This window comes from Camelus ferus, chromosome 10 (genome assembly GCF_009834535.1).
Source record: "Camelus ferus isolate YT-003-E chromosome 10, BCGSAC_Cfer_1.0, whole genome shotgun sequence".
Taxonomy (NCBI): Eukaryota; Metazoa; Chordata; class Mammalia; order Artiodactyla; family Camelidae; genus Camelus; species Camelus ferus.
The window spans coordinates 10,097,450-10,120,497 of record NC_045705.1 but is presented as its reverse complement, the minus strand read 5'-3'; the positions used below and the strand labels follow the sequence as shown (position 1 = coordinate 10,120,497).

Below are 23,048 nucleotides of genomic sequence, written 5' to 3'. Positions count from 1 at the left end.
TACAGTTGAGCTTTTGGCATCAACTTCTATTTGGAATGTGTGCTTTTTGTGAGCTAAGCTGGACTTCCACAGAGCCTGAAAGCCTGGGCCAAATGCAGAATAAATATTATTCCTGGTCCTTTTTCCTCTATGTCCTTACTCTTAAATCTTGATCCATGATCTCTTTATCACTCTTATTGCAAGAGTCGAAAACAAACCAAAAAACACACAAATTCAAGGAAACCAAGAAAAAGGGAGAGAATTTGTCTCCCTGAAGCTTAGAAGAATTATCCTAAATCATCCTTCCACTTTTCCTTTCCTCACACTTGTCCCTGCTTAGCCAGTCAAGAGAAGAGGTTTTCCACAGCCTAGGAACATTCCTGGCCCTTCTCCAAATGGAAGCAAGCAGGAAAGGATCTAACCTCTGCTCAGCATACCAAAACCTCTGGCCCCTCTCAGCATGGCCTAGGTGAGCCCTTCTCCCCATTCAGGTTGTGAGATTTAACTGAGACTGTGTTTGCAGTAAATGGCAGGAGCAGAGTTTAAATTCAGACTCAGGGTGGCCTGTCTCCAAAGCCACTATGCCTTCTGTTTCACTGCCCTCACTCGGTGTAAAAGAAGTCTAGCTTTCCTATCACATGGGTTTCTCGCCTGTGCCTTACTTTCCCCCCACTGTCCTCTTGCTACACTCCTTTGGTGCTTAAGAAAGAACTAATGAGGCTTAAGAGTTCAGTTCACAGAATTTAGGTTGGTTGATATAATTTTTCTTCCAATAGGATTTGGATGGGTGATTATGTACAATCAATTTATTTGCTTCAAAGAACTACCTTGGCCTCTGTGGTTACAGCAGGATGTTGGTGTTCTTGAATTTAGCATTTGCGGTGTCTCCTATGAAAAGAGGGACCCAGCCGCCTGGGATGCAGAGTATTTGCTGCTGTTTTGAGACACAAATAGGAATCCTCACTCCAGAGATATATAGGAACAAGTCCTTTGGCCAATTGCCAGGTACCCGCAGGGCAACATCCTTTTTCATCCTCCACTTGCAATTATCTATGCATTTTAGGAGAACATTTTGAATTTAAAGTCTTTCAAGGTTGCGGGAATCCCCCAGTCTGTGGATGTAACACTGTCAAATGAGGGCGACTGGTATGCCTCTGAACAGTCATCTCTCAGGACTACGTAGTCAGTGACTTTGGATTTCTCAGCAGAACACACCTGAGACATATGTCATATCCCACTAGAAGTAGTTCTAAATATTGGATTTTATTATACTAGGAATTCTGTTTGAATGGCATGCCCTATTAAAGTCAGACCATGGTTAAAGCCCTCTGCCCTGCACCACATCCCTTCCATTCATGTAACAATTTGCTATTCATAAAAGTACTTTTAATTTCAGGCGTTTCATATCTGATCCTCATGGCCACACTGGGAGGTGGAATAGCAGGTATCATTTCCTCAGGTTTATGGATGAGGAATCTGCTGCTCCAGGACTTAAGGATCTTGCTTAAAGTCTTACATTTAGGGACTGATATAGACGGGGCTTAAATTCGCAGTCCATAGCTATCAGAGCCGACTTTTTCCATCATATCATGATATCCCTTGATTAATCCATCAAGAATTCCTCTCAACTGACTATACTTTAATTAAAAAAAAAGAGTACCTCTCATTATCAGCTATAATAGAAAACGAAATCATTCATTCATTTGTGAAATATTTACTGAGTGCCTTCTATCTTCTGGATAGTGTAATTGGCACGGAGGAATTGAGGTGAATACAATACAATTCTTAACCTCAAGGAACACATATTTTGCTATGGGAGATAAATAAATAGTTTAATAGTGTTTTGCAAGTAAACTAACAAAGGTTCTTGTTTTTTTTTTTTAAGAGTACTGTATAACCACAAAATATTACATAACTGCCTGGGGTAGTCAGAACAGGATTTGATATGACCTAATCTTCTTTTGTCCGGAGAATTACATGGCCCACAGGAACAGCAGTGTTTCAGCTTAAGAGTCTCAGATAAGAACTGCACTAATTTGTAGATCAGGAGATTTGACTTTTAAAGAGCTAATTTACAGAGTGACTTTGGCAACTTTTTTCCCTTTTGGGCCTCCGTTTCTTCATCTGTGCAATGAAAAAATTAAGTTAAATGGTGGGTAAGTTCCTTTCCAGCCCCAATGTTTTATTTTATTTTACTTTTCTCACAAATGTGCATAAACTCCCTGTAGGACTGTTTTCAGAAATTGCTTCTTAGATTTTTTTCTTCGAGTTAAGAACTCATTCATGATGTCAGTGCCTCTTTTCACTGGGAGGTTGGTTCTAATTTCCATTGTCTGTCGGCCCACAGAATCTGTTTTGCCAGGAAGTCTGGGACCGAAGCCCAGACTGTTTCAGTTAGGATTTCTGATCTCTGCTTCACTGCATTATCCAGTATTTGGTTTGAGCTAGGTACTTTCTAAACTATTCATGCCATTCTCATTTCTGTAGGTAAAGGATAAGAAAATGTGGATTGAAAGATCTTTTGACTTCTATTATCCTAGAACTGCTATGACCATAGGTAAACAAGAAAGCCAGCAGTACTCCTGAGACACCCAAGGCAGGTGGCCATATGCAAACTCAGACTGAAACTGTGTCTGCTTTCCATTAAAGGTGCTGAGTGACATATTTTATGTTTGGAATGTCTTTATCATGCACTTCTAATTAGTTGAATTATTTATCTCATTGTCTATTTATCCACATTATCCATAACCTCGCTCTCTCAAAATAAGTAGGACTAATAGTTTAGAATGTATCCTTCAAAACTTTCCATACACATATATATGGATATCATAGTTTATTGTATATACAATAATATATATAATTCTGTTGAAATATACATTCATATAGACTTTTATGAAAATGAGATAACACTACATATACTGTTCTATGTTCCCTAATTTCCATGATAAAGTTCCATGTTAAGTGATCAGGTTTTAATATTCATTTTTAATCTTCAAAAGCTATTGAGAAAATCAATAATGAAAATTTAGCTTGAATACAATATTTACTACTATATACAGAAGTGCAATGAAAATATGTGACAGTTTTCTTTTAAGACCAATTTCTAACAGCAAACTTTCTGAGTTAAAGACCACGTACTGTTTTAGAGCATGCAGAGCTGTCTTAGAACAAGTCCCGAGGTTGCACATTTGACTATTCCTGAGTCTTCTCTAGTTTTTCATACAGAACCGGTTCCACATTGTACTTGTTTCATGCTTTTACAAGATTAACAAAGAGCGTAGAAACACAGCTTTGACTGAAAACCCAGGTTTTAAATTGCAACTCTTTCCCGAACATGGCTATCTGTAAAATGATTATGACCATCACAGCTTTTTATACCATGTGCTTTTCAAACACTTCTGCATTTATTTTCTCATCTATTTTCCATACCAATGTTATAGACTGTAGAAAAGATGGGACAGTTGAAGATTAAAAAGCTCACTTTTTATTGAACAGATAATTATGAATTTAATGACGTGAGGTGAAGACTGCTATTCCCTGCCCTGCCCAGACAGTCACCCCACAATGGCCAACTTTCCATTTAAGCTTTTTCTTTAAAATGAGCTACCTTTTAAAGCGTCCTTGACTTATTGCAAGTTCTCATTCATTCATTCCACAGAACTATTTTCTATGTAATAAACTGAGCTTAGGGGCAAGAATTTCTAGCCCCAAATACAGCACCTTATATATAACAAATGTTCAATAAAAGTCTTTGGAAAGAGTGGATGAAAGATAGTAAGACATAGTACTTACCCTCGAGGGATTTTCCGGACAAATCAAGAGGACAGAAGGAAAAAAGTTAATTAAATGCTATTGTCATATACAATGATAAGATTGAGAGAGAGTTGAATGCCACCTAACACTGATTTAGGTGGAAGGAAAGCATCAGAAAAAAAAAAAAAAATCCATCAGGAATTGACATACACCTGGGACTTAAGGCCTGAATAGGAGTTTGTTATTTGCTAAGCTAGAGGGGAAAGAACAGAGAAGAAAGGAAATGGGTTTCCAGTGAGTGAAAAAAGCACGGGATAAGAAAAGTATTATAAAATGCACAGAAGGAAAAAACAGCATGGCATTTTATCATAGAGCATAGTATTTTAGGTTTTTTATTTTCTAGGCTTATCTTATATATCTCTAATTAAATTTAAAGATAGGTCGGGCCATGGAGAGAGAGAGAGAGAATGCTTGTATGCTGTATGTTAATGTTAACAACAGAAATTCATGAAACTGTTTATTTAAGTATATACCGTAAATTATATTTTCAAAATCAAGATAGGAATACAAGTATCCTGACCTCCAGCTCAGATGTCTCATACCACACTAGACTCCTACATTGTGAAGGCAGGCAGGAGAATCCAGAAAATGTAGAATCTACTTTAAAAAGCAAAAGGCAGAGACATTGTGACATTAGTGTTGCCTAATTTATTAAATTTTAGATTTGGTGGCTCCTAGTGTTTTTGGTATGGTCTCCAGCAAATCTTAGAAGAATTTAATAGTAGGAGCCTCTGGCCTATTGCCTAGATCATTTAAGATATGCTTCTTATATTTGGCATTTCTCAGGAGTTAGTTCTTTGATTTGCATTTGTTTTAAAAAACTGAATAATGAAAACCCCCCATCTTTTCGTGTTGAACACCTAAATTTTGCAGAGGTGGTGTCCATGCCACCATGCCACTGGAATTAATTTGGCATTTACTAATTCAATAGCAGACATTTCTTGGTTGCCTACTGTGTACTAGGAAATAATCCAGATTCTAAGAGTGTAATAAATTACATCCCTTTCCTAATATATGTGTATACCTTTCTCCCACCTAAGTCATCAGGTAAAGAGATACAGGCACCTGTTTATTCTGTCTTCCCTAGAGAGCAATAGTCCCTCATGGCCCTCACAGGAAGGTAACTTGTGACAGTGGAGAAACATACATGACCCTAACTAAAATCTCAAGAATATTGTTTTCCATCTACCAAGTTCAAGTGTTGTTTTTTAACAGGTTATGAGTCATGCGTATATAATGCAGGGCTCACGACAGATATAACCGATCCCTCTTTTGTGATCCCTCAGGCATAATGGAAATAAGTCATGAAAGAATCCTGGCACTTAAAAAATGATTACATTCCTTATTATTTATTACCTGACTCTTTTATCGTCCTGAATTTCCGCAGAAGTGACAACATTGACTTGAAGCCGTATGTGATTCTCTGATCCAGTTCCTGATCCTTAGCATGAAGCAGATTACATTCACTGAGTGATGTGGTTGAGCGTCATGTGTGTCTTTTAAATTGTGTCTTCCATCAAATTTGGAAGAAAATGTTCTTTTTTATAAAAATCGAATTCTGTTATTCAGCACATATTTACTAAACATCTTTTTTTCCAGCAACATACTTAGGACTCAGAAGTATGGTCTTTAAAAAGATGGCAACTGCCCTAAAAATAAAGAAACCTTAGAGTTTGGTAATTATTTTAAATGGATGAGTCCTAAGAACTAAAATATATAGCAGAAAACCAAAATGCTGGAAGCAATTCAAGTACTGACCTTGCTTTGCTCTCATTAGCTAACCACATGACTGATTCCTTGAACCACATTTTCTTCATGGATCTTATGTTTCCCACCACTTATTTTTAATTATGCTGGAAATGCAAGCAGTCCTGAAGATCACTAATAGTGTTTATGCTAGCAGTAATAGTACACTAGGCAATTTAATTATATCCTTGAGATGATTTTCTGGACCAATTAGTTGAACCCATTTTCTCTGAGTAAATTCATTGTAGTCCATTTCAAATTACTAATACATTTCATTAAGTAAGTAACAATCCAGAAGATTTTGGCTAATTGTTTTTGTTTTTGTTTTTGTTTTAACCAAGAAAGCTTCTGAAATGTCTCTCTAGGGCCCTTCTCTGCAGTAGGGACATGCGTGTAACTATGAAATACTTTGTTTCCTCAGACTAAGAGACCCACCATGGTAATACATTGGCAACGTAGCAAAAAGTCTAAAAACATGGACTGAGTTCCAAGTCTCGGTTGGTGCACTTAGTAGAGAAATTATTTTTGGCAACTTTACATAATCTCTAAGCCGTCGTTTACTCATTCGTAAAAGAAGGAGTAATACTAGTGTCTCACTGATAAGGTTGCTGTAAAGATAGAGTCATATCCAGGCTAAGAACATATCACAGAGCCTTCTACAAAGTAAGTGTACAGTACTGCAGATACTATGATTATGACTATGATTACCAGTAATTAGCTCTTTCTAATGACTCCACAGATGTCTTCAAGCAGTAATGTCTTGAAAAATAATTCTTTACTGACCTTTTCTTATCATATAATCCATTTTAATAGATTATCCAGGTTCATGGTCAACTTACTCTTCCCTTCTTTTCCAGCTGCATTGTCCAGCTTGAGCCTTCCCTCTGTGGTGTCCGTGTGGGAATCACAACACTGTTGCTTGAACCTGAGTAGTTGCTGTTATGGAGTCTGGAGGGCGTTGGGATGTGGATCGCAGTTGGATCAGATGCAGTCACCAGCTGTATAACCGGGGCCAAGTCACTTCCTCCTCTCTGGGGTGCTGCTTTTTCTTGTGAAATAAAGTCTCATTCAGTTCCAACTTGCCATGTTCCGTCTTGTGAAATCCTATAGGTGGGGATCCCCATGCCTTTCAGCTTGTTCTCATATTCCTCTAACAGGGATCCTACAGTCTTTCCAGGTGTTCCATCTCTGAGTCTTAAAACACTCTTGCTTATTCCAATCTGAATTTTTTGTAAATTCTACTCATGGCAGTTTGGTCTTTGGTCATCATTTTGGTCATTAGAGCTACATAGTCACAGTGATTTCTCAGGTAATGCACCTTGGAGGGTGGTAATCATGCTCTATCAGAGTTCTCTGGGATTTACATCCGTAGTTGTCTCATTTCTAATACTAACTCGGCTCCAGACTAATGGAGGGCACAGATCCTTCATGCAGCCCATCCAGGAGGCAGATCCGTGAGGATGTGAATGCACATTTTGGCCTATTTATTTATCCAAGTTGACAAGGCACAATGACCCTTCAATGACAGGATGTGACTCCTCACCTTAATACTCTCCCTTAATAGGTACCATCATCCTTGTCATTGTTCAAGCCTGAAGCTCTTGGAATCCATATTTGGTTTTCAAGTTTGGTTGAATTTACCTCCATGATGCTTCTCACATCCATTTCCACTGATTGACTGTACTTCACATTCTTAACATCTCAATTTTCATACATTTTTCCACTGGTTATTTTGCTCATAGTTTCTTCACCTTGGTTCATCTTCTAAAGTTCTAGCAAAATAGTCCTCTTAAAATATCATTCTTCCAAAAGTCTGTGATCTGATCCCCACCTGATTTTCCAGATTTCCTACACTATCCCTGAGCTGCCAGAGAATTTTAAGCCATGGTAAATAATCTTGACTTAATAAGAGCAGAAAAGTACCCATGGAGGAGTTTTACAGAAGGGAATAATATAACATTATTAGAAAAGTTGTTTTAATTTCAGGGCAAAGAATGGGTTGAAGATGAGTATGACTGGGTAATATGAGAGGCAGATACACCATTTGGCAGGCTGTTGGATCAGTCCAAGGGAGAGATGCTTGTGCTAAAAAGGAAGGGAGTACAGATGGGAAAGTCATCAAAATGGGCTCGCTCCAGACATGGTGAGGATTCTAAGTTAATTATTAATTCTCTGGTTTTTTTCCTGGTGCCTTCACTTCCTTCCTCTTTGCCTCCCTGCCTGAATGTGTTCTATTCCAGTGTGAGCAAACATGGTTGGTCCTTCTGGTAGGTTTGTCCTTGCTCTAGTTCTGAAAAATTAAACAATGACTATATAATAAAATACCAGGAGATTCCAGGCCCTACTCAGAAGTACATTCTAATTTTTATCTCTGTATCATGATTGGCATTTTGTAATTTTTAAGGGTTTTTTTAAAAATGCACACACATTCTGATGTCTATGAGATTTCTTAATGCTATGAGAATGGGGAAGGGACATAAGACCACTAAGAAACTTTTTTTCAATAAAATACTATTATATGGCAGTATTTTATGGTTAGAACCATGTCTTAGACTTTCCTTACCTTTCCTACAGTACCAAAATATATCAGGTAGGACAGGCTAAATATTTGGTACCAACTAAATAGTGATTGAGTTGTTGGTAGAAATTCTTGACTTTAACATTTCCTTCTTACAGCAGAGATGTAAGTTGGAGCTTTATCAGCCTGATATCTAAAAATTGCCCTTATTTTCAATGTCACCATCACCTGCTCAGTACCAGAAATCATAGAAGTCCTGCTGTAAACATGATTTGCTTTTTTGAATGCAGTATTTTAATGACAGCTCATAAAAAGTGTAGTTTCGCTGACCACCACATTTGTTTAGTCTTTTCTATTTCAAGATTTGGTACCTATGGTGCTAATTCTGGCCCATAAGTAGCCCAAATCATAATAATGGAACAAGCATCTGAAGTTCCCCAAGGCTGAATTCATCCAGGTAAGATTCATACACACAGACTCATAGATTAAACATGAAATAACATCAATTCCATTTCTGACTATGCCACAGCATTGCAAGCTTTTAAAAGATTGATATAATGCCTTAAACTAATTTAAACCTGCTTTATTTAATAGTACTGTGTCCCCATATACTTCAGTCTACATTGGAATGTTGACCATTTGATATGTATTGATATTTTATAAATCTGAGAAAATAGTTTAAGAAAAAAAACAGAGCAGCAGTCCTAGACATCCATGGTATGTCCATTTATGGAGCTCCTACTCTGTGACAGATTTGCATCTGTTACCTATCTAACCAAGGGAGCTTGGAGGTAGGTAATGGTATCAACTCAACATTAATGGAAGCAGTTTAGCATTTGTTAAAGGCTCAGGCTTTAGGTTTTAAATTAAGAATACAGAGAAAATAAGACAATGTTGCTCTATTTAAGCATCTTATGATGTTTCCGCATATTTATGTTTTCAACCCACAATTCTCTCCTAAAATCTTCACCCACAAATGCACTTTTCAGTTCATTTTTCATGGACACCTCAAACTCAGCTAGAATGAAACAAAGTTATTATCTTACCACCTAAAGCTTCACTTGCCTTCTGCTTCAGAAGTTTCCGTCTTGAACAATGAGAGTCACTGTAGAAACTTTTATTTTAAAACCTTAAGCCTAAAGTCTAATGCAATCCTGTATGTCCATCCCTTTGCATTTACACCACCATTGCTTGCAGACCTTCGCCACCTCTGGGCATCGCTCTTGTTTCCTATTTGGTCTTCCTGCATTCCCTCTACCACGCTTGCAATTCGTCTTCTTTATTGCTGCCAGAGTGGTCTTTCTGAAATTTAATTCTACCGTTCCAGCTTCCAGAGGCTCCTCCACTGGCAACAAAATCAAGTTCAAATTATCTATCACTGCATTTAAAGCCCTGCATAGTCTACATAGTCTAGCCCTCGCCATCCTCTCTAGATCTTTTTTTTTTTTTTTTTTTGCTGTGTTCTTGCAGTTGAATGCTCCAACTTCACTTTTTCAGAGTGTATCACATTATTTCCAACATCCAGATCATTACCTCTGTTGCCTTAAAATGCCCTACCTCTTATCTTTTTTCCTCATATTTATTTCATGATTTTTCTCTCTCTTCCATCTTAGGCACCTTCTCCTCTCATACCATCCTAGACATTTAACCCCATATATTTGTTTTTGCTTAAAAATGACTTATTACGCCTTCTCTCCCAGTAATATTTTTATATTTGAAAAGAGAAAGTTTTGTGCTTCATTGAAATTTATAAATCTCATAGGGTGAGGTCTTGCATGGAGCAAATATTTCTGGCCAAGGTGGCTGTTACAGAATAATAACATGTAAAATTATTTTATGTGTAGGTTTTTAACTTATTTGTTTATTCAGTGAAGATAAGTAAGACAGAATCTAGGTATCCAATAAATTTAAAGTTTGAACTAGCAGGTTTTCAAAATAAGTGACTGAGCATCTCAACTAATGTGTCAATATATGATTAGATGACATAACATTGTATTTTCTTTGCACCTGAAGACAGCATAAGATTGCTGCCAGGGGGTGGGGAGTATAACTCAGTGGTGGAGCATGTGCTTGACATGCACGAGGTCCTGGGTTCAATCCCCAGTTCCTCTATTAAGTGGGGAGAAAAAGAGTGCTGAACATAAAAGCAAGATATTAGCTTGTTTTCTGTCCCCTAGTTACCTTTCACCCCACCTGCTGCCAGATGGTGCATGGTCAGGATCCCTGTCGCTAGCCATGTCAAAAAGGACAAAATACAGACACTCTTTTCTTGTTAATTTCTTTAGTGCTAAACTTGTCAATAAAAATTTGAGGCTTCACTTCATCCGTTACAGCAAGCTTTTCCTAGACACTTTTTATTTGCAAGTATCTTTAGTAAAAGTGACCAATGGCATCAAGCAACTGAATGCTTTGACTGCAAAATGTCATGTGTATGAGGATTATGTATCACTTACCAAAATGTATTTTAACAACGTAACTACATACATAATACTCTTAGACGTGATCGCTCAGTTGCCTTAAGTGCCGAGTTCTTTTCCTTAAACTGTAGGAGTTTTGGTGTCACAAGGAATATGACAGTACAAATCATTCCATCCTTCTCAGTTCATTCTTTTTAAAAACCTGAGCCCATTTTCTCTTGCTCTATTCATCTCCACATTGAGTTATAGCAAGAGCTAACCTTTCTTCTTCAGAATGTGGAAAAGCACTTAGAGAGGAAGATCATGCTCTCTGCATTTAGAAATTGAGTGAAATAACTACCAAGATAGAAAGAAAAAATTCCATGCAGGATGTAATTTGTTCACAAAACTATTTATTTGAAGGTCGTTAATTATAAGGGAACATAATTGCAATTTTAATGTTACTAAGTAACCAAATGCTTACCGTGGAATCATTTCAGTTGAGATAGAAAGATAATCCCCTACACTCCACCTCCACTGACAATCCTCTGCAGAGTACGTTTGGAATCTTTTAAGAGCTCTGTTTTAATGCTAGTAATCAAAATGTTCTGCTTTTTTAGTGTGTCATTTACCATAGTGTGATACATTGAATATAAAATTTTATATCTTAAGATCTCTTGAGAATGGTTTCAACATGTTAGCTTAAGTTGGGTCTTCTCCTGTGAATTATATGTCATAGAGAGAGCTGTAAAAATATTTCAAGATAAATTTGCCAGAAGGGATTATGTGATGGAGATAACAGTTAAATATTTGCAACACGTGACCAGAGATTAACATTCTCCAAGATGGACAGCCCTTTATCTGCTAATCGGGTTAATGGACTTGCCTTGTATTTTGGATAATTCTGTAAGGAGAAATGACATTCTGCATTTATGGAATTATTTCTTTTGAACTTTCATTTCCTAATGCCTCTGTTATCTTCACCCACAAGATGAATAACATCTACCCATGTCAACACAGTTTTGATTCCGCAGAATGGGAGAGGATTTGATATAGTGATAAAAAGCACACGCTCTGGAGTCTAACTACCTGTACGCTAGCCAGTCTAGTTCTGTGATGCTGGGCTTTTCGCTTCTTCTCTCTGAACCTCATTTCCCTCCTCTGTATTTCGTGGAGGGTAATATCTACCACAGAAAATGACTGTCATCATTCGACGTGATTCGTATTCAAAGTGCTCAGCACAAGATCTGGCACCTACGTAAGGGTGGGCTCGATGGCAATGATGCAGGAAAACGGATGTGGGGCGTGAGGAGGGTCGTGTCCCAGGTCTCGGCTGATCCCCTGGGACGTGTCCCGCCAATTGTGGGTCCTTGGCTTCATGCAGGAAAGAATTAAAGAGCAAACCACAGTTGAGTAAAGGTAGATTTATTTAAAGATACATTGAAAGGCAAGAGAAAGACCACTAGGTGTGGGGGTTGGGTGCTCAGATTAGAGTAAAAGTAGGTACACACTCCACAGACAGTGTGGGCCATCTCCAAACAGAGAGAGAGAGAGGGCGGCAGCCACAAGGAACCATGTTGCTAGTATTTATGGGCTTGGTGGTTTCATATGCTAGTAAGTGGAAGGACCAGTCTAACTAGCCTGGGGAAGGGGCTGGATTCCCAGGAAGTTGGCCATTTCCCACTCTTTGACCTTTTGCGGCTAGCCTTGGGACTGCCAGGGCGCCTGTGGGTGTGTTATTCACCATGTTAATCTATTACAATGGGCATGTAATTAAGCTCAAGTTCTGCTAGAAGTTAAATCTCTCATCATCCTGAGCCTCAAGGCCTACTAGGGGCTGAGTCTTCCACCATTTTGATGTTAATTGCTGTAGCATTCCTTGGATGACTGTGCCCTGCCCCCTTCCATCCTGTCTCTGAAAGAGAGCAGTGATCAAGCAGTCCTCCAGTCGGCGCAAGAGCGGAGAACAGAAGAAGCCAGCTCTGACTGGCAGTTCTGAGCGAGCCGATGTTTACACCGAGCAGCTGGGCATTCCGTCTAATGCACTGGGATACGACGAGGTGGCCCTGCTTTATCTCTGACACCTAAGCAGAGCTAGACACTGCTGGGCACACAAGCAAGGTAACTGCTTGCTTGCTTTCCAGTAGTTGCTTTCCACCCTGCCTGTGGCTGTAAGATTTCCTAGAGGGGAGAATATGGAAGGTGTAAATTATGTGCTGTGTTGGGGAAGGTGTAACAAACGGATCTCTGGGAGAAAAATAGGGAAAGGGGAGGTGACAGAGAGGGAGCCTCATCTGGGAAGAAATGTGCATCACAATGGGCTCCCGGAAGGCGGTGGGAGGCCGGCACAAGCACTCCACGGACTGTGGGGAATTAGCTTTCCCTTTGTGTCTAGAAGGCTTCACTGCTAGCACATTTATGGGATCAAAAGATGGAATGCAAAAGTAATCACTGGTGCTTCCTGTGTGCCGGTGTGCAAGGAGCACAGCCAGCACTCACCCATCCAACCCTCCCAAAAGCCTGTAAAGTGGGAGTTTTTATACGTTTTACCGATAAGGGAACTAAAATTAAAATAGTTTCTGAGTTCCAACGAAAAAAATAAGACACGGAAGTACTCCTTCGTCTCGGTCAAAATATGTCAGCTGCTGCCTGAAGCCACAAAGAGCTTGTAGCACTCAAGATGGATGTGGGTAGAGTTGTCCTTATCGCCCAGAGAGAGGGAAAGAACAAGGATTCAAATTAGAAGTCAGGCTTCCGGAAGGTCCTGGCTATTGTGAGGGAGACCCAGCTCTGGGATCCAGGCACCGCTCCAACTACTTCCTCTGCTTGATTGCTTGCTTTTTCTTTGCTTTTACTGTGATTTCTGCACACACACACCCCTATCTACCTGCATTTTGTTCTCTTCTTAGTGAAGTAGTGTTCTGGAGCCTGAAGAATTTTGAATAGTTAACTTGGCAAGCAGACAACACCCGGGGTGACAAACTACTATTGTGTGATGGAAGCGCAGTCAGAATGTGTATGGTCAGTGAGGACGCGAGCCAGTATTTAATGCTGGGTTGTTTTCGGGATCTTAAAGACTCAGGGATGACTCTAGTGAGCAAATTGTTTGAACATAAGTTCATCACATTGAGCTTAATTTGAAGATATCTCCAAATTACTATAAAGGGATGGTTAAACTTCACTGAATCTAACAGGCAGCAGCCATATCTCCAACTATACATAAAGACGCCTTTGCTCTACTTTGAAAGTGTAGAAGCAAACACAATATTTAGGTAATAATTAATTTGGGTCCGAGTCAGCATAGTGATGTTGGGCCCAGCCCTTGGAGTCAGCCCGACTTTAGGTTCAGTCCTGGCTTTGCCACAGTCTAGCATAATGATCCAAGGCAAATGGCTTAATCTCCAAACCTGAAAAATGGAAGCAATACTAATTTTTAACTAATAAGTCTGATGCAAAGGTTAAAAACCAGTAATGTCAGTAAAGGGCGCAGAACTCCGCCTGGCATACATAGTGAGTGGTCCATGAGTGGGTGCGGCCATTAACACGACTGTTTCCTTGGAAAAATGTTGGAACCACAATTGGTCAGCCCTGGGCCGTTTGAATTGACATTTTAATTATCAGGGCATTATGATAATAAAGACAATTTTTCCCCCATAAGGTACTGAAACTTAACATTTTCCGGTACCCAGAGTATAGAGAGGGATTTATAATAAGGACAATCTTAAATGAGCCAATACATGTAAAATCACAGGGAAGTGTCTGGCAAAAAATATGTACCTAGTAACAGTTAGCCGTTGCATTACTGCTACTACGACTATTACGACCACTACTGCAAGAATAATTGATGTTTTCTTATTAAAAATTCAATTCTTCTTAAATAATTTTTGAAAAAACTGGACCTAATAATATGTATTTTCATAAATATGTGATACAAGGAGAAAAATCTGTACAAATCTAAATAAATTTATAATTTTGAGAATCATAATGTTTTTTTCAATGCATTAATGCAAAATTTTTATCCAAGAAGGATAGCACATGAGGAAGGCTTGGAAATGACGTGTGTAAATCCAGCACCGTGTTAATGTGATTCACAGGCTCCTGCTGTCTTGCAGCCATGTTGTTGGCAGCTAGCAGTGTCCCTAATCCCTCTGCACAGCATGGGGTCTCAGCTCTGTTGCCTTGTCAGGTTCAACAGGTATCACGGAGCTAAGAGGCCATGAGACCCAGGACGCTAACTCCCTTGTGGGGCCAGAATCCCACGCCTGTTTTGCTGATCGATCAGCACCTTGAAGGTTCCCCTCTATGTTCACCCTTAGCAGAAACCCAGGGTCCCTTCTGAAAGTCAGTAAGCAGCAGAGAAAGCTCACCATTTGCCTGACAAATGGGCCTGGTTGGAAGCAACCAGGGGACCATCTGTGAGAATCAAATGTAGTTATGATGGCTGGAATCATGGCCAGGAAAATCCAACCTGCTTGGAAATTCCAAGCAAAGGGCTGTACCACACCTTCGTTTAACTTCGCTGTACATCCAACATAATATGTGCACAGAAGTGTGGCTAGAGTGGTTTGAGTTCTGCCTGTGTCTGTGAACAAGTGAAAGATATGTGCCTACACAGTAAGGGCTCTCATGTACCTTGTGAGGTCCATTTCCGCTTATGTAGTGTTTTAAAGTCTCTGCTGTAGATGCTTAGAGCACATTCTGGGACTCTTTGGAGTCACATGTAAAGCGTGCTGATAATCAGAGAGACACATCTTAAAGATACTGAATCTTCTCTTCCCCTTCAGGCTTCCTGTCTTGGCCATCCCTAACCCCGCATACTCTTCAAAATAAACCCTTGCTCAAAAGGTTACATCAAAAGAAATACAGAACACAGTAGCTGGGCGGCTTCTCTACTGTCCCGTTTACTTGTCTTTCCACTTCTTAATGCCATGTGTACAGCTACTTGGAAAGACTAGAATCAGTCTAAAGTGATTTTCTAGTGCAAAACCCTGCCATGTTTCAATGACTACAGAAATGAGATGTGTGACTAGATTGAACAATGATGCAAATGTGTCTCACTCTTGAGAGTGGCTCCCATTGGCGACGGGAGTTCATTTCTGAGAAGTTGTCTTGATCACTTTCTCTATGTCTCTAAGACTCATCTGTGATATATTTATATATCTCCCACATACATAGATAGTCCTAAAATGCAAACTAATATTTGATAACATTCATGGACATTATGTATGTACCCTCAACTATACTACCTGAATTCACTCTCTTCACTCTAAAAGAGATTCGGTGGTTTTATTACCCCCATTTTCCAGATGAGCAAACTGACCCACAGAGAAGTGAAGACACTTTCCCAGTATCAGACAACTGGAAAGTAGCTTAGTTAACCCTAGAGAGGCTAAGAAAAGGAGTCTAAAATCATAACTAGTTTCAACCATGCTCGCAACCATCTGCAGTAGGAGTTAAAATTTTTTTAAAAAGAACAGTACTTTTACTAATATTTTGGAAAATTTCAAAGTTGATCCAATGGAAGTAATAGAGGAAATCTTTGATGAGAAAATGCAGCAGACTATAGTGGAGAAACAGGCTAGCATAAGAACATTCCAGCGAAGCCAGAAAGCCTATTCAAAGAAGACCTTCCTCAACTCTCTTATTTCTGCAGGAAAGGACTCTGCAGAAGAACTGAGATGTGGAGAATGAATTAGACTTTGCTAGGGAAAGGAGGTGTGGAGAGAACATCCAAGGTGTAGGGAGTAGCATCTCATTTTCCAGCAAATGAAAATCCAGAGTGGCTAGAACATGGAGAGCAAGAGGGAGACATGGCACCAGTCAAGGAAGAGGTGGTGCAGGCCATGACTAGGGTGGTCATCATGCTCAAGGAGAAGGGCAGGATGCCAGAGACATCATGGAGTTGGCATTAATGGACCGTGTGTTCACCTGTGAGGTCAAGAAGGTTGATTTGAAACTGTGACTTTTGATGAGCTGTGGCAAATGAGCTGTGCCTTTTGCTTTTTGGTGACTAAGAACCCAAATCAGGAAAGTTTTTAGCTGCAATAGAGAAGTTAGGAGGAGCGGTTTCCAGGGTGAAGAACTCTTCCAGAGCTGTATGTGTGGGTGGGCATGGATGTGGGTGTGTGCGGATATTAATTTCTTTCATGCTGGAATTAGACATCTCTGGTGTCATTTCCTCTTTCTCCTAAAAGAAGACAGAACAAGCTCCTATTATTGAAATCTTCAGATAATTGGGGGTTTTCTAAATAGCAGGAAAGTTGAACACCAATCCAAACTCAAAACAGTGTTCTCCTGCATCCTTAGCCTCTGCTGCAGTGTGATCCTTTATACCCAGAACAACCTGATAAATTTAAGACCCAGAGAACAAAGCGTGACACACTTGTCTTCTTTAGAGCAAATACCACAGTGGCTGGATTCAGCCAGATGAAGAATTGAAGGGATCTCAACTGTCTGCTACTCCCAAGCAGCTGTGAAAGGCTACATTATCCTATTTACAGCCCCAGCAGCCTAGCTAGACACTTCTCCACGTAGCTGGGAGGCAGATGAGAACAGTGGATAGAACGCAGCTTTGGGCTGAACATCCCAGTTCGTTACCACGTCTACCACTTTCTGACTAGTGTGGTTACTCAGGTTGCTCTCCGAGCATCAGATGCTTCACCTCTCAAAACTTTTGGTGAAGAATTAAACTCAATAAATGCTGCAAGTTACTTACTATACAAAATGCAGTCCAGGTGTAGACAGAGTAAGCACTTAATAAATGGTAGCTCATTTTACTTAACCCAGAAGGGAAGCAAGCCAAGATCTTATCTCCGCAGAGAGCAATGAATGTGTCATGTAAATTATACTTAAACTTCATGAAGCTTAAGTGAAAATATCCTAAGTGATATGTAATTTGAAACAACTCCTCTCCCCGTTTTAACAAAGGGGCGTCTTTTGTCTAACTCTACCCAGATTGACTCAGAACAGGACCTTGAATAGATCATGTAAGTTCTGTGGGGCATAGCTTTTTCCTTTTTACAAAAAATAAACTTGACTAGGACCAGTCCTGTCCAATAGAAATATAATGTGAGCCACATGTATAATTTTAACTTTTCTAAGGGCAACATTATACCAGTGAAAAGGAGCAGGTGAAAATTTTATTGTATTTAACGTATCTAAAATATTACCATTTCAACATGTAACCAGTGTACAAATCATTGGGCTATCTCGTTTGCTCCTTTTTGGTACTAAGTCTTCAAAACCATGAGTGTGTTTTACACTTTGAGCACATCATAATTCAGGTCATTGGTCACATGTCAAGTGGCGACCACATTACAGCCAAGCGTTAGGTGATTCCTAAAAATCTCTGTATGTCAGACATTCATTCTATAGTATTAACTACATAGGTAGCCATCTGTTTTTCTGTTTTTATTGAGTGTTAGCTTTCATGAGCACATGGGTTTACCATGTAGCGAGGGATGAAGCTCTGATTTAACTGAGTTAAAAATGAGAAAAGGACATTTAAAATGCTTAGCAACTGCTGAGTGGCAATATGGTCATATCTGTCCAGGAATCCATTCTGAGTTTCAGTGACAAATGTCCCTCTGTTATTCTTTTTAGAATGGAATACATTATAGAATGATTATATTTAAATTAGCACTCTGCCAAATTTTACTAATACGTTTGCTGTGAATGATATAAATCATTAGATGCCTCCAAACTGCAACCTTTATCAATTTCTGACAAGAGCACATTCTTTGCTAGAAGCGTGTTCTTGTTACTCCTTTCATGTCATAAAATTCTGTTCAATTTTAGTGACACATACTATCAATCACAAAGTAATAGAACAAATATATAACCAAGTCAACACAATTTCTGATTTCCATGTTAAAACAGCAACTATTTGGAATTTTAATCAATTAATTAAAAGCAAGGATTTTTTTTCCAATAGATTTCTCTATGAATTGACCATTTTTTGGAAGGTACAGATTTACAGAAAAATTGAGCAAATGGTAGAATTCCCTATTACCTGCAAAACACACACATAATCAGTTCCCAAATTAACATCTTTAAATAATATATTAATTGTACATTAACATGGTACATGGTTTAAATTAATTAAAACATTGATACATCATTATTTAGTATAATCCGTATATTAATATTTCCTTAGTTTTTACCTAATGTCCCTTTCCTGTTCTGGAATCCCATCCAGCACACCACATTAAATTTACTCATCATGTCTTCCTAGGATCCTCATGGCTGTGACAGGTTCTCATACTTTCCTTGTTTTTGATGACTCTGAGAGTTTTAATGAGCACTGGTCAGGTCTTTTGTAAAATGTTCCCAAATCAAGATCTGATTGATGTTTTTCTCATGATGAACTGGAATTATACATTTTTGGAAGGTAGATCACAGAGGCAAAGTGCCATTTTAATCGCATCTTATCAAGGGCGCAAAACTATCAGCACAATTGGATTTATGACCGTTGATGTTGACTCTGACAACCTGGCTGAAGGAGTGTTGTTAGCCTTCCTCACTGTGAAGCCACTCTCCTCTCCCACTTCCACACTTTACTTTTCGGAAAAGAAGTCACTATGCATGCTGTCACTTTAGTAAGAGTACAGAGTTTCACTCCCCTTCATTTTTTGTAGAACACTTACGAAATTTATTTGGAATTCTTCTACAGAAGAGAATTGTCTATTCTCCTTAATTTATTAATTTATTCAATTATTTACTTACACTATATCAGTATGAACTTGTGGCTATTTGTTTTATGCTTTGGATTACAATCTACCAATACTTTTTTGTTGCTCAAATTGTCCAGCTTTGGCCACCTGGGAGTTCTTTCAGGTAGGCTCCTGTGCCCTCGTGTCATGCCCTCATCAATTTGTGTGTGTGTGTGTGTGTGTGCACTTTCTTACTTCATAATGGTACTACAGGATGCTCCAGGCTCATCTTGTAAATATTTTCTCACACCTAGAATTAGCCATGTCTCCAAGCAGCCCTGGTTACTTTTATTGGAGAATGGTAATAGAAACCAAGATCTGGATGGTAGGTGTGCTCATTACTACTGGGCCCTTTCAGCCACAGTAGCAAAGAAATATATGTGTGTATACTAAGCTGTGCATACACATATCTATAAATATGTCTACATGTAACAATCTTTATGTCTATTAAGTTAAACATAAATTCTCATTGATGTCTGCAGCTCTAATCTATTAATTATGGATTATTCTATCCTCCTCACCTTGCTAATTTGTAAAAATCCCATCCCAATCGTGAGAGACCTTGGCTTCGATCATCTGCTGTCTATTTACTTAATTCTTCAATTGAGAAATATTTATATATCAATATCATCATACCTAAGTCATATCCCTGTGGTAAACAACTTCATTGTAGAACACAGTACTTCTGTGCAGTTCCTTTTGCTTTGTAGACTCCATTTATTTCCAGAGATATTTAAACAAGTACTCCTTCAGTGATGTTGCTTCATACATTTTTAATAAAGTTAGATACTCATGTTACAGTCTGCATTCTTTTCTGGCATCCCCAAATTCTTACATGATTTTTTTAATTGTGTACATTAAGATGCACTCTTGTTATGGATTTCTATAGGTTTTGACAAATGCATAATGGCATATACTACCAAAATATTATCACACAGAACAGCTTCACTACTCTAATAATCCCCTGTGTTTCCTATATTTATTCCTCCTCCCTTCCCAAACCCTTGGAAACCACTATACTTTTGGGTATCTCTATAGTTCTGCCTTTTCCATAATGTAATATAATTGCACTAACACAGCATTTAGCATTTCAGACTGCCTCTGTTCACTGCAATACTTATTGAATGTTCTTCCATGTCTTTTCATGGCTTGATAGCTCATTTCTTTTTATCATTGAATAATATTCCATTGTATGGATGTACCAGTTTATTCATCCTCCTTTTGCAGAATCATAGTCACTTGTTACTTTTAGCAATATGAATAAAGCTTGCTATAAACATTTGGCTGCTGGTTTTTATGTGAATTAAGTTATCAACTCAATTGGGAATATACCTAGGAGTACAATTGGTGGATCATATGGTTGCTTTGTAAAAATTGCCGATCTTCCAAAGTGAACTATTTTACATTCCCATCAGAAATGAATAAGGGTTCCTGTTGCTCTATATCCTCACCAGCAGTTGATACTGTCAATATAAAAAAAATTTTTTAGGCATTCCAATAGGTATGTAATAGTATCTCATTGCAATTTACAATTCCTTGGTGAGAAATGATGTTGAATATCTTTTCTTGTATTTATTTCCCATCTGTATACCTTCTTTGGTAAAGTTCCTGTTCATATCTTTTGACCAATTTTTAACTGGATTGTTTTGTTCTTAGTAAGTTTTAAGAGTTCTTTCCACATCTTGGAAACAAATCCTTTATCAGATATATGTTTTTCAAATATTTTCTCCCAGTACCTGTTTTTTGTTTTATGCTCTCAACAGTGTTGTTCACAGAACAGAGTTTTTAATTTTAATAAAGTTGAATTTATCACTTTTTTTTTGGTCCATGGATTGTGTTTTTGGTATTGTGACTTACAACTCAGTGCCAAACCCAAGATCCCCTCAATTTTGTCCTATGCTATCTTCTAAAAGTTTTATGGTTTTACATTCTACATTTTTGTTTATGATCCATTGTGAGTTAATTTTTGTGAAAAGTGTTAAGGTCTGTGTCTATATTCATTTTTTAAATGGATGTCCAATTTTTCCAGCACCATTTGTTGGAAAGACCCTCTTCTCTCCACTGAACTGTCTTTGTTCTTTATCAAAGTAAGTTATCCCTATTTGTGTATGTATAATTCTGGATCTCTGTTGTATTTCATTGATCTATGTCTATTCTTTCACCAGTATTATGCTGTTTTTGATACCGGAGTTTTATAGGAAGTTGTGAAGATGGATAATGTCTGCCCTCCAACTTTCTTTACTATTGTGTTGACTATTCTGGGTCTTTTGCCTTTCCATACAAAATTTAAGATCAATTGTTTTGATATCTACAAATACCTTGCACACAGAGGCTAAAATGAAAGGGATAGAAAAAATATTCCATGTAAATAGTAACCAGAAGTGAGCAGGGGTAGCTACATTTACATCAGATAAAACAGACTTTAAGTTGAAAACTGTCACAAGATACAATGAAGGTTATAATAAAAGGGTCAATTAATCAGGAAGACATAACACTTTTACTTTATAACAATTATATATATGTTTTTTCTGCATCAATGGATATGATGATATATGATTTTTCTTCCTTAGTGAGTTAATGTGATAGATTATAGTACTTGATTTTCAAATGTTGAGGCAGCCTTGCATGTACAGAAATCATTTATTTGAGTAACTTCTTTTCTTGGGGAAATGTTATAAATTATTGATTCAGTTTCCTTGGTAGCCATAAACCCATTCAGATGATTTACTTCTCCTTGTGTGAATTTTGGTAGTTTTTATCTTTCAAGAAATTGGTCCAGTTCACCAAAGTTATCAAATTTGTGGGTGTAGAGCTGTTCATAACATTAATTTCTTACCTTTTAATATCTATGGCATCAGTAGTTATTATCTCTCTTTTATTTCTGGTCATAGTAAGTTGTGTCTATTTTATTTTTCATTGGTTAGTGTGAATAATATTTTAAATTGTTAATACTCCTTTCCAAATACTAGCTTTTAGTTTAATTGATTTTCTCTATTGAGTCCTGTTTTCAATTTCATTGCTGTGTGCTAAAATTTTATTACTTCTTTACTTCAGCTTCCTGCCTCTGGTTTTCCAAGGTGATAGCTTGGAGTATTGATTTTTAGATATTTCTTCCAAGTAGTATGTGTATTCAATGCTATAAATTTACCTCTAAGGTCTGCTTTTTCTACTACAGATTTTGATGTTTCATTTTCATTTTCAAGATATTTTTTAAAAATTTCCCTAAGACTTCTTCCTGGACACATGTATGGAAAACATTTGTCACTGTTCTTGAGCATGTATCTACACTCTTAGAAAAAGTTTTTGAGATCTTAATTTTTCACTATCAAGAAATGGGAAGCCAGATTAATGGCCTAAGGTTTCAATGAGAAACAGAAAGTGAATACAGTTGGGATTTCCTCACTAAAAATATTAAAGACAGTGTCTTACTTGTGGAATCACAGTGTTATGCTGATGGTACATTTACTGTGTAAAACACTTTAATCTCTAAATTTAAAAAAAATGCATAACATTTTAAAAATTCTGCTGAAATTGGATAATCTCTGTACCCAAAAATGCCAGGGAAAATATAAGGTCTAAAGTGTATGATTAACAAAGTTTGCATTTTTGTGTGTAGCTATCTTGACTTCATTATCATTTAAAAAATGTTATATTGGCAACAGCAACCATAATTCTTTTTCATCCTCAAATGCTATATATATTTTTCTGCTTGCAATTAGCTTTTACACGTAAATATATAGAAAGTGGTTATTCTAGCGATATTAACAGAAACTCTCTTTGGTTATAACAAGAGATCAGGAATTCTGAAAACTTGTTGTAAAATATATATAATAAAACTTCTCATTTCAGAGCTGTTTGAGATTCAGAGGACGTAACACCAGAGAC

At 37.9% G+C, this 23,048-nt stretch overlaps 1 protein-coding gene and 1 long non-coding RNA gene across 3 annotated transcripts in view; one reads left to right on the top strand and one right to left on the bottom strand.

The window, feature by feature from the left end:
• Window positions 1-23,048, top strand: part of LOC116666591 (metabotropic glutamate receptor 5-like) — a 279,400-nt gene that overhangs the window by 181,597 nt on the left and 74,755 nt on the right. The window lies entirely within an intron of this gene.
• Window positions 16,391-23,048, bottom strand: part of LOC106730636 — a 51,513-nt gene continuing 44,855 nt past the window's right edge. Inside the window, exon 7 of one of the 2 annotated variants that reach the window (XR_004323093.1) lies at window positions 16,391-16,639. This is a non-coding gene — a long non-coding RNA (uncharacterized LOC106730636). Of the gene's footprint in view, window positions 16,640-18,321; window positions 20,627-23,048 lie in introns of those variants that run through there. The other variant, XR_004323092.1, reaches the window with a different exon arrangement.